Below are 10,276 nucleotides of genomic sequence, written 5' to 3' on the forward strand. Positions count from 1 at the left end.
ATTAAAATAATTATAAAAAACAAAATAAATAAAAAATAAAAATCAAAAAATTACAAAGCTTTTCTGGTGTCTTAATTAACCCATGAGTAGTAATCCAACAAAGTTTCAAAATCATTTGAATTAAATTGAAGGAAGCATGAAGTAAAGAACCTTCGGGGTAAAATAGTAATTATGGAATTTTGAGCCCTAATTAAAATTTTTGGTTAAACTAATGGGTAAAAGGGTATTATTTATCAGAATTGATTCCCTATGATAATTAAAGCATAAAGGGATAAGAGGCAGAAACAAATTCACATTATTCTTTACAAGAGGGTAAGATTGTAATTAATCAAATTGTTATGATTTTAAGGATGAGTACATTGGATGATTCCAATGTGGGGGGTATGAGGTAGCAAGACAATAATTAACTATTTTGAAGCCCCAGATTAATGGTTAGACATAATTCAATCGTTCAATAAAAATTAATTCCATTTCACTTAACTTTTTTAAAAAATTTAATTACGAATCTACCCATTAAAAGATCAAATAGCTTGGTAGTAAGCTAGGATTGATCTGAAACTATCTAAAGGGATAAGAGAAGAAAGAACATAACTTATCTTAAACACTACTAGCTCACTAAAATGATTGAGCTCACCCTTGGGGTGACCATCCAATCAAAACCTCAAACGTAGTAAGACAAGTAACTCATAGCCTACTCATGGGCTGGTTAAGATATATGTTGAGCACAACTTAAGGGCATTAATTTAACTTGGATGATCTAATTGGCAGTTTAGCGAGACCAAAATGAACTTAAAGTGATCTAGAAGATCCTATGTTTGTTTATAATATATCTCTGGACATTCTTGAAAGATTCTTGATACATTAGAGGATCTATGAGTCTGATACAGTTTTTTGAAGAAGATGGTCTTCAAAATATAACAACAACTAAATTGACATGAAATTCCTAAGGACCCACCAAGTTATGACTCAGGACCCAATAATTCACAAATCAATAGAAAATACCCCGACATTAATTATCCTATATTAATAACACAACGCTCAAGGGTATGGGCTTTGGATACAATGTCTAAACCCTTGTGAGCAACTAGGGATATTTAGTATGGCCACCTATGGATTATCAGTCTGGTATAAGTCTGAGGTTCAGGTGGTAAAGACAATGATTATATTTTTTATGTGTGCTAAATGAGGGATACGAAGTGGGATATTAGAATAGTATCTCCTAATCCCGACAATCTTCTGAGAGGGGATAAAACCGATGTTACTGTTCACCAACAATTGGTAAGAAGTTACCCCTTACACTCTTAGGTTGTCGGTATTTTTAGACCAATTAGGATGATTAACTTGTGGACAATCTAAACTTTCAAAACATATTTAAATATAATCAAAACATGTTTTTCACAACACATTGCTACTTTTAACTGCTAAACAAAACATTATATGAAAAAGTAAAAGAATCTTAAATGTAAAATTAGGAAAGTCCACTTGTTAATTATTTTGATTAGGCTAGAACATGCTCTTATGAGATTATTTGGCCGGTATATTTTGCTCAAGGTTGGAAGCACATGGCCTAGCTCTGAGCCCCCACCTTTACTAAAGTTTTACATTTAGCTTAGTCTTCCATATGTGATAGAGAGTTTTGTTTTGCTCGATTTATGTTTTTCTTACGATTCATCCAAGTTTTCTCTTACCGTATTTTCTTATGAATTGCTCGAATTTCCTAAACCTGCTTAAATTTCTTGCACTTTTTTATGATTTACGACATAAACCCTCCTATCTTCCTCACTATTTGTATGACTGTGTCATGCAAATATAACCCCTAAATAATAAAATTGATAAGATGAAACATCAAAATAAATATCTTTTTCAAAACATAAAGCCACACAATAGGATAGTTTGGGAAGTTATTGAGGTTCTCCTCAGGATCCGTGACATCCTTTATTTTTATTCCCATGGATTCCAAAATAAATGTTCATATTTGGTCCATTCCCATTTAACTTTCCATGTTCGACCTTGAAGTTCTAAACTTTGAAATTCTTGAAGACAAATACCTCTGATCTGAATCGAGAATCTTCTCAGGTGACTTCAGTCATTTGAGATGTAATTAACTATAGGGGTTTGCCTCTTTAGGGAGCTTTAGAACCCAGGTAATATAAAACATATCTATTCTTTTATATTAAATAAGGGAACTTGTCGGTCATTATAAAAGATTTCACAGACCAAACGGATGTCATAAATTCATTAGTTTATTTATTTGAGTCTCACTATCAAGTAATGTGTCTATTCTTGGGGATAGGTGCAATGTTTGTGGTGTTGTGCTTATTTATTTAAATATTAAATGAATGAGATCTTGTTAGCTCATTTTGCAAAAGTTATATACTATTTTTTAAAAGACAAAATTACATTAAATTAAATATAAAGCAAAACTTTTAAAAGAGAATTTAGCAACCCCTACCTACTTGACTTTTCCACGTCTGACTTTAAAACCCCAAACATTGAATTCTTGATGACAAGTACCTCTGGTCATCATCGAGAGTTTTCTTAAGTGACTTCGATCATTTAAGATATAATTAACTACAAGGAATTGCCTCTATAGGGAACTAAAGAACCCAGGTAATATAAAACCTACTTAATCTTCAATATTAGGTTGAGAGACTTGTTCGTCAATACATAAAAGGTTAGCAAACCAAATAAATGTCATAAGTTTCTATAGTTTATATGATCGAGCTCACTGCCAAGTAGTATGTTTATCTCTCGAGGTATTGTTTTGCTTCTTTTGTTGTTTTCAGTTATTTAAATTATTAGAATGTATGATATCTTGTTAGTCTCATATTTTTAAAATTAAAATATTATTTTCCAAAATCAAAGCTTTATATTTTTCAGAAAACCAATTTGATGGTCGACAATTTCTGGTGACTTCGTTGGGGATGTAGTTCCTCTCTTCATAATGATCAAGAGGTTTTCTCTTCATAGATCGATAATGTGTCCGTGAGCGAGTACGGTCAACTCTTCTTGGATTACAGAACTATATGTTTGGCCATCCTTAAATAGAGGGGTTTAGGAATCTCCAGAGTTTTTTATGGGGTCGAAACCCCAATAGGTGTGTTGGTGAGCGATATTCACTTATGTGAGGTGCATTGTGAAAGCAGTCCCAGACAGGGTCTTGAATTTCTCTTTTATTCTGTGCATCTCAAATTCAACTTGTTATTGACAAGTTGAACTTGTTATTTGCAACTTGAACCTAATCTTTACTATCATGCCTTCTATTTAAATTTTGAAATCAAGCGAAGTTCGTTAACACTATAACGTCAACAAAAATCTGAAAATTATGGTCCAAACTTTGAAAAATAAAGACAAGGTAAGTCGACAACTTCAAAACAAAACGAAAGAATACAAAACAAAAAAATACACATAAATACAATTTAAAACAAAAATAAAATTGCCCAGTTCATAAGACAACCTTTGTTAATTTTAGTATTTGTATTAGAATTATAAGGAATTGGTCGTTACTGACACTCGGATCTACTTCTGGCGCTTAAACGCGAGGTAACTTAGCCTTAGGCGCGGCTCTCTGTGTATAACTGGTGCGAAAGCACCAGTCCTAGGCGCTTAAGCGCCTCAGTTTGTTTTTGCAACTTCTTCATTTTTGCTCAAAATTTAACTATTTTTCACTTTTTTTTACCATTTTTCATCTATTTAATTGTACCTGAAATAAAAATACACAAATATCTTTCATTAAAACACAATATCTCAAAAATAAGTATAAAAATGCTTATAAAAAATCTATATATTTTAGGTGTATCAAGTATCTAGCGAGATCTTAGGGTTTTAATGTGGACGGTTCTTGGTTTAAAAAAGATGGGAAGATGGGGACGTTCAATGGATGCCGTCCATTCGTGCGTTTATTGATCAAACAACGAAGGAGAAGTCAGACGGAAGATATGTTCGTGAACAACGGATGCGTGGCACGCTGAGGTGTAAAGCGCAATGAATCAAAATGTGTCGCGTGGTCTTTTGAAGTCGCCGTAGGTTTACGTGGATGTCACGAGTATAAGTACATAAATAGGGTATTTTTTAATTCAAAAACTTTAAAAATTCATAACTTAGTGTAGAAAATGTATAAAAATAAAATAAAAATATCTTCTTGCCCAGAGAGTAAAGGAAAATATTATGGGTCAAAAGGAAAATATTATGGATCAAAAATAAAAATTACTTGACATGCATTTTATTTTTAATTAATTAAATACTCTCTGTCATTTTTTAATTTTAATTAAATAAATAATATTCACCACGACATGAAATTTTAGTAGTTTGTTACCTATTTTGGCTTAAAAAAATTATATAAATTAAAATATAAGTCAGAAAAATGTAGGACTTATTTTGGTAGGTTCCCTGTGGTCAGAGGACTCTAGGAAAATTTTAAAATAAATTTAAGTATTTATGTACGTTACTATGGTTAATTAAATCATAATAACTCACTAAAACTTAAATAAATATAAAATAATTCAAAAATTACAAAAAATGATTCCACACTGTAAATAATTATGATTTTAACTCATTATAAAAATTTGAAACCCATTTAAATTGATTTACTCATTAAAGTCTATTTTTCAATCAAAATTAGATTTTTGCATTAAAATAATTATAATAAATAAACTATAATTAGGAAAATTATGAAGTGATTTTCTGAGTTCCTTGTGATCAGGAGCATCTGGGAAAAATAAAATTTATTTTAAAATAAATAGTTCATTTTTTAGCTACTTTTTAAATTAAAAAATAATTAAAAATATGAAAATACACCAAAATGTTCCTAATTATTTCTTAACCACTTGAGACCCTTTAAAATATTTTTCCTAATTTTTTAATTTAGTTATATATTTTTAAAAGCTAAAATTGTACTTTCCTTAATTTTTCATTAAAATAATTATAATAAATAAAATAAAATTCATAAAAATGAAAAATTTGTTTCTCTGAGTTCTTAGAACTGAGAGAAAATTTAGAAAAATAAAAAAAATTAAAATTTAATTTAATTTTCTATTAATCACTAAAAATCAATAAATAATTATAATAATTAAAATATAATTTAAAAAACTATGAAATTTTATCCAAGTGGTGCTCTGACCTAGGTGAACCTCCAATAACTTTCCCATGAACAGAAACTTTTCCATGATTAGTTAAATAAATTAATATTGAAAATCCTATTTTTAAGCTAAAATAATTATATAAAGTCATAATAAATTAGAAAAATCATAATTTCTCCTCTGATATCTTAATTGACCCATGAGTGAGGTACTATAAAAATTTTAAAGTCATTTCAATTGTATTTAATGAGTTATGAAGTGGAGAGCCCTAAGGGCAAAATGATAATTTTGGGATTTTTGTGCCCTAATTAAATTTTAGGTTGTCAAAGAGGAAATGGGTAATTTTGATCATAAAAAACTCTTTTGGATGTTTGAAACATAATGAGTTACGAGGTAGAAACCAACTTGTCACCTTTCATGATAAACGTAAAATTGTAATTTTATAAATTGTTATGACTGAGGATAATTCAATTTAATGATACTAAGGTAGTGGGCTTAAGCTAGGAAGATAATAACTTACTCATTTGAGACCCTTGAATTGGTGATTAGATGATAACTGTGATCTTTAATGAGAATTAAACTCACTTAATTTAACTTTTTTTGTTATTATAAATTTACCATCAATATCAGATTTAAGGGCTTAGTAGTGAGCTAAGCTCGATGTTTAATCTCGTTTAATGAGGTTTAAAAAAGAGAAATAAGATTAATTAATGAACACCTCAAAACAATACAAGCCCAACTTTAATGGTGGGTACAAGATCCTTAATAACTTGAGTTTACACCTAAGGGCATCCACTTGCATAACTCAACATCGAGTGAATGTCTGAGTAACCCACTCTTGCGATAATTGAAATATTAAGGTTCACTGAGCATAGGGTGTATTAATTTATGGAAATTTAATTCAACTTTGGATGATTAACTGAACAATATAAAAAGTTCAAAGAAACTCGGAACAATTCAAGAGGTTATAAAACCTGTCCAGAGTTATGCCCCGAACACTTTCCTAATCTTTTGGATGTTTTGAAGGACAACTGAACTTATTATTCTTTGTTCAAGAAAATCATCCATTAAAACTTTTAAGAACCCACCAAGTTATACCACGGGACCCAATAATATACCTAAATAAATAAAAATACCCTACACTACTTATCCTACTTTAATTGACCCAAAGCTCAAGGATTTGATTCTTCTCTAAGATATTTAAATCCTTGTGAGCAACTAAGGATATTTGTTTTTGCCACATATGGATCATCAGGCTTGTGTAAGTCTGAGGTCTAGGTGGTTAGGGCGATGACGTTAATGTTAATGTGTGCTAAAACGAGGGATATGATGTGGAATTTTAGAATAGTATCCCCTACCTCAAGGACCTTTACTAAAAGGAGAAGGTAAGGATCGATGATACTATTTGACGACTCTTAAGAAGGTGTTTGCCCCTAATACTCTTAAGTTGTTTGTAGTTCTATCTCGATTAAATTGATTAACCAGTGGACTGCACAACTCTACAAAATGTTTTGAACAAAAATCTCTTTTGCATGAAAATTAAATTCAAATGAAACTTTATAAAGGTCAACGATTAATCACTTAGATCGAGATTAAGACTACCCTTCATAGATTGTCGGGCTAGTAGCTCTTACTCAAGGTTGGTAAGCATACAGTCCAGCTCTGAGCCCCCACCTTTACCAATGTCTTACACTTAGTCTAGATCTTCTATATGTGATTACGGGTGTTCTTTTATTTGTGTTTTTCTACAACTTATTTTCCAACTTTTTCTCGTACCAGATATTCTCGTTTACTTTTCTGGAAATTATTTAAATTTCCTGCAAATATATTATGTTTTATGGTGTTAACCATGCAACAATAGCAGAGGCCCAGGTACACATTTATATTTTATGCACCACAATTTTATTTTATTACTTTACAGCTTTTTCTTACCTGCATTAATTTAACTTACCTATAATACTTTTCCAAAACTGAAATTACAAAACCATTTTCAAAATTAAGCAACATCTTCCAAAACAAGAATAACAAAACAACAATTACATAATACGTACGGGAGTCCCTCTAATGAGGTAACCCATGGTTACTAGCAAAATATCCCCAGTTTAAATGAGCTTAACAACTCTTTTAGACTAAGTAAATCCAATAGAAAATAGTGGTACAGGAACGAGGGATCTTAACCGGTGTCGCTCTAATCAACTTTAACACCCCCATAATACATGAAAAATAAAGAAACTTGTCACTTGAAACACACATGGTAAAACCTTTTGAACCCTTAGACCTTAGGACTACAACTTCGATAAGGAACTTGGAGCTAACCCCGTGGGCAGCACGACAAGGTTTACAGAAGAACAACTTCGAGAGAGCAAGTGGATATAGAACAACAATATTTTCCTTAGAATTAAAATAAAAGGCCATAAGATTTTGAGGTTGTTTGCCTAGTGCAACATAAATCCTCGTCTTATTTTTAAGCTTTTGCACAATCATGTTGTGCAATATAAGTCCCGACTCCTTTAGGATTCCGAGGTTGTCGTTCGGTACGACGAAAATCCTCCCATCTTCCTAGGTCGTTTGCATGATCGTATGTTGTGCAGATATAAGTCTTGATTGTCGAAATAAATGCAGAATTGAACCATTAACTAATCTTTTCTTCTAAAACGTAAAGTCAAACAACATGATAACTTAGGAAGTCATTTAGGTCCTCTTCAGATCTGTGACATCTCATACTTCTCGCTCATTTGACCTCCAAAATAACTAGCCATATTTGGTATGTTCCCACTTGACTTTTCCTACAAACAACTGTGAAAACTCAACATTAAATTCTTGAAGACGAAACCCTTTGACCTTTAAAAAGGTCTATTCTTTGAAATTCTTGAAAACAATATTTTATGATCTAAATCGAGAGTTTTCTTAAGTGAGTTAGGTCATTTAAGATGTAATTAACTATAGAAGTTTGCCCTTATAGAAAATTTTAGAACCCACGTTTATATAAACCCTATCTAATCTTTTATATTAGATAGTGAAAATTGTGTCGGTCAACATTAAAAAATTTTGCAAACTAAAAAGGATGGGTTATAGTTAATTTAATCGAGATACACTAGTAAGTAGTATGTCTATTCCTCTAGATAGATGTATTACTTGTGGTGTTATGTTTGTTTATTTAAATTATTGTCTATATGAGATCGGTTTGGTCTTGTATTTTCAAAAGTTAAAATATAACTTTCTAAAATTATAATATTATATTAAATTAAAAGAACACCCTTCCCAATTTGGCGACCGACAGAGGGTTGCTTTAGCTTCAAGGATTGGCTCGAGAAAAATTACAAAAATGGAAACAAAACAATTCTGAAAGAATATTTAAAAGAACCTGAAAGAGCTTCTGTAAATGTGATTTCAGTCGAGCCTATCTCCTCGATAGATCTGTATGCAGTGTACGATGGATGGTACACAGTTTGGACTGGACCTTCCAAGAGGATATTAGATCAGATTCAGGCCGCCTCAGCGCAGGCCTCAACTCAGAGTCTCTAGTTCGCCTGATCGGTGCTCAAAATTGCTCCAGAAAAGTCGTAGCAAGAGGAGGTGAAGAAGAAGGAAGTCGTCAACAAAACAAAGATCGATAGCGGGACAAGTGGAGCAAGGGCTTATCAGCTGATTTTTTAAAAATAAAAGTTTAAATTTGAATTTAATATATAATGTAATTTTCATTTTGAAAATAATACTCTTTATTTTGAAAAATAAAGAAAACAGATATATTTCATTCATCTAATAGTTTAAACAGTTGAGCACGATACTACAAATAATATGCTATCTCGAAAGAAGAGTGTATGGTCAAATCCAACACTACATGACATAATCTTCTACCCAAGTGGGTTCAAACAATCAGTCTTATAAACTCGACCTAATTAATTAATTAATTAAACCATTAAACCACCACAAGAAGTTTAGCCTAAGGGCCACATGTGGAGACCCAAGCCTATTCATGAAGGCCCAAGACCAAAACATCATTTACCCATGACTCTTGAGTCACCTACAACCCAACAAGACCATTCATGACACAAATAACCTATGAAGACCCATTAAGGCATCCAAAGCCATTATTTTTGACCAAATATCAAAAGCCATCATGAGGTAGGGATACTTGGCTACTCACATGGCATCCACTTCACCCTCATTGAATCAGCTTGGAATGTTCAAGCCAGCTCATCTCTGGGGTCCTTATTCACCTCATCATCCCTCCAATGGGAAGAAGTCGTACAATATCCACCATCCTTATCGTCTTTGAAAATATGATGAGCCCACTTTAGGAATGTTAAACTCAATCATTCCCAGCTGAGATTTGATCTTATGGGTTCTCTGATCTTACCTGAGCCACCTCCTTCCTCTTATAATTGAGCACAAGCTTATCCATGACTTCCCCATGGCTATAAAAGGCCAACCTTAGAGCTCCCAAAATGAGAAAAAGACAACCTACACTCCCTAAACCCAAACACACTTAACAACAAAATTGTTCCCCAAATATTCAGCATCCAATCCCTCATAGATCCAGCCTCTGAAACCTTCTAGGAAGCCCTAATTTTACACCTGAAAACCAGGACACTTTTTTGGATTGGCATAAAACTCTCTAAAATTATAATTTAATCATCAATTTAATCATCCCAAAAGCTTCCTTGAGCCTCAAGAGGAAGTTTCCAAACCAAATTGGCCCTCCCCGTAAACTCTAACCTATTCCAAGTTGAAAACATGACCCCATTTCAGCAAGAATATTCCTATGCTTGATTTCAATTCAATTTGAACCTAAGGGAAGCTTTGCAACGACCTGACGATCATTTCTGTCAAGCTCGATTTAGGTCTCACCTCTCGAGACAAGGTATGGACCTTTAACCCTAATTTTTTGCTCGGGTTTGAGACATTATGAAGAAAACTATAACACCATAGCCACATAATAACCGTATGGATATGTTCGTCGTGATGCGATAGAGCTTTAGAAACAAATTTCATAAAAATCCATCAAGAATCTAGAGAGAAATTATGGTTTAATCACGAATGCTCTCGGTTTAACGCCCCGTGGGGATGATGACCCAATGCCGTCTGTTTTTGTGTATCAATAATGGACGGTTGTGATTAAGTCGGACCACAAAATCAAACGTGTGAAAGACTTAAAGCCGCGAGCAACGTCACATGCCACGCAGAAAGCTCTACGA

The sequence above is a fragment of the Phalaenopsis equestris genome, unplaced genomic scaffold (assembly GCF_001263595.1).
Source record: "Phalaenopsis equestris unplaced genomic scaffold, ASM126359v1 Scaffold233565, whole genome shotgun sequence".
Classification (NCBI taxonomy): domain Eukaryota; kingdom Viridiplantae; phylum Streptophyta; class Magnoliopsida; order Asparagales; family Orchidaceae; genus Phalaenopsis; species Phalaenopsis equestris.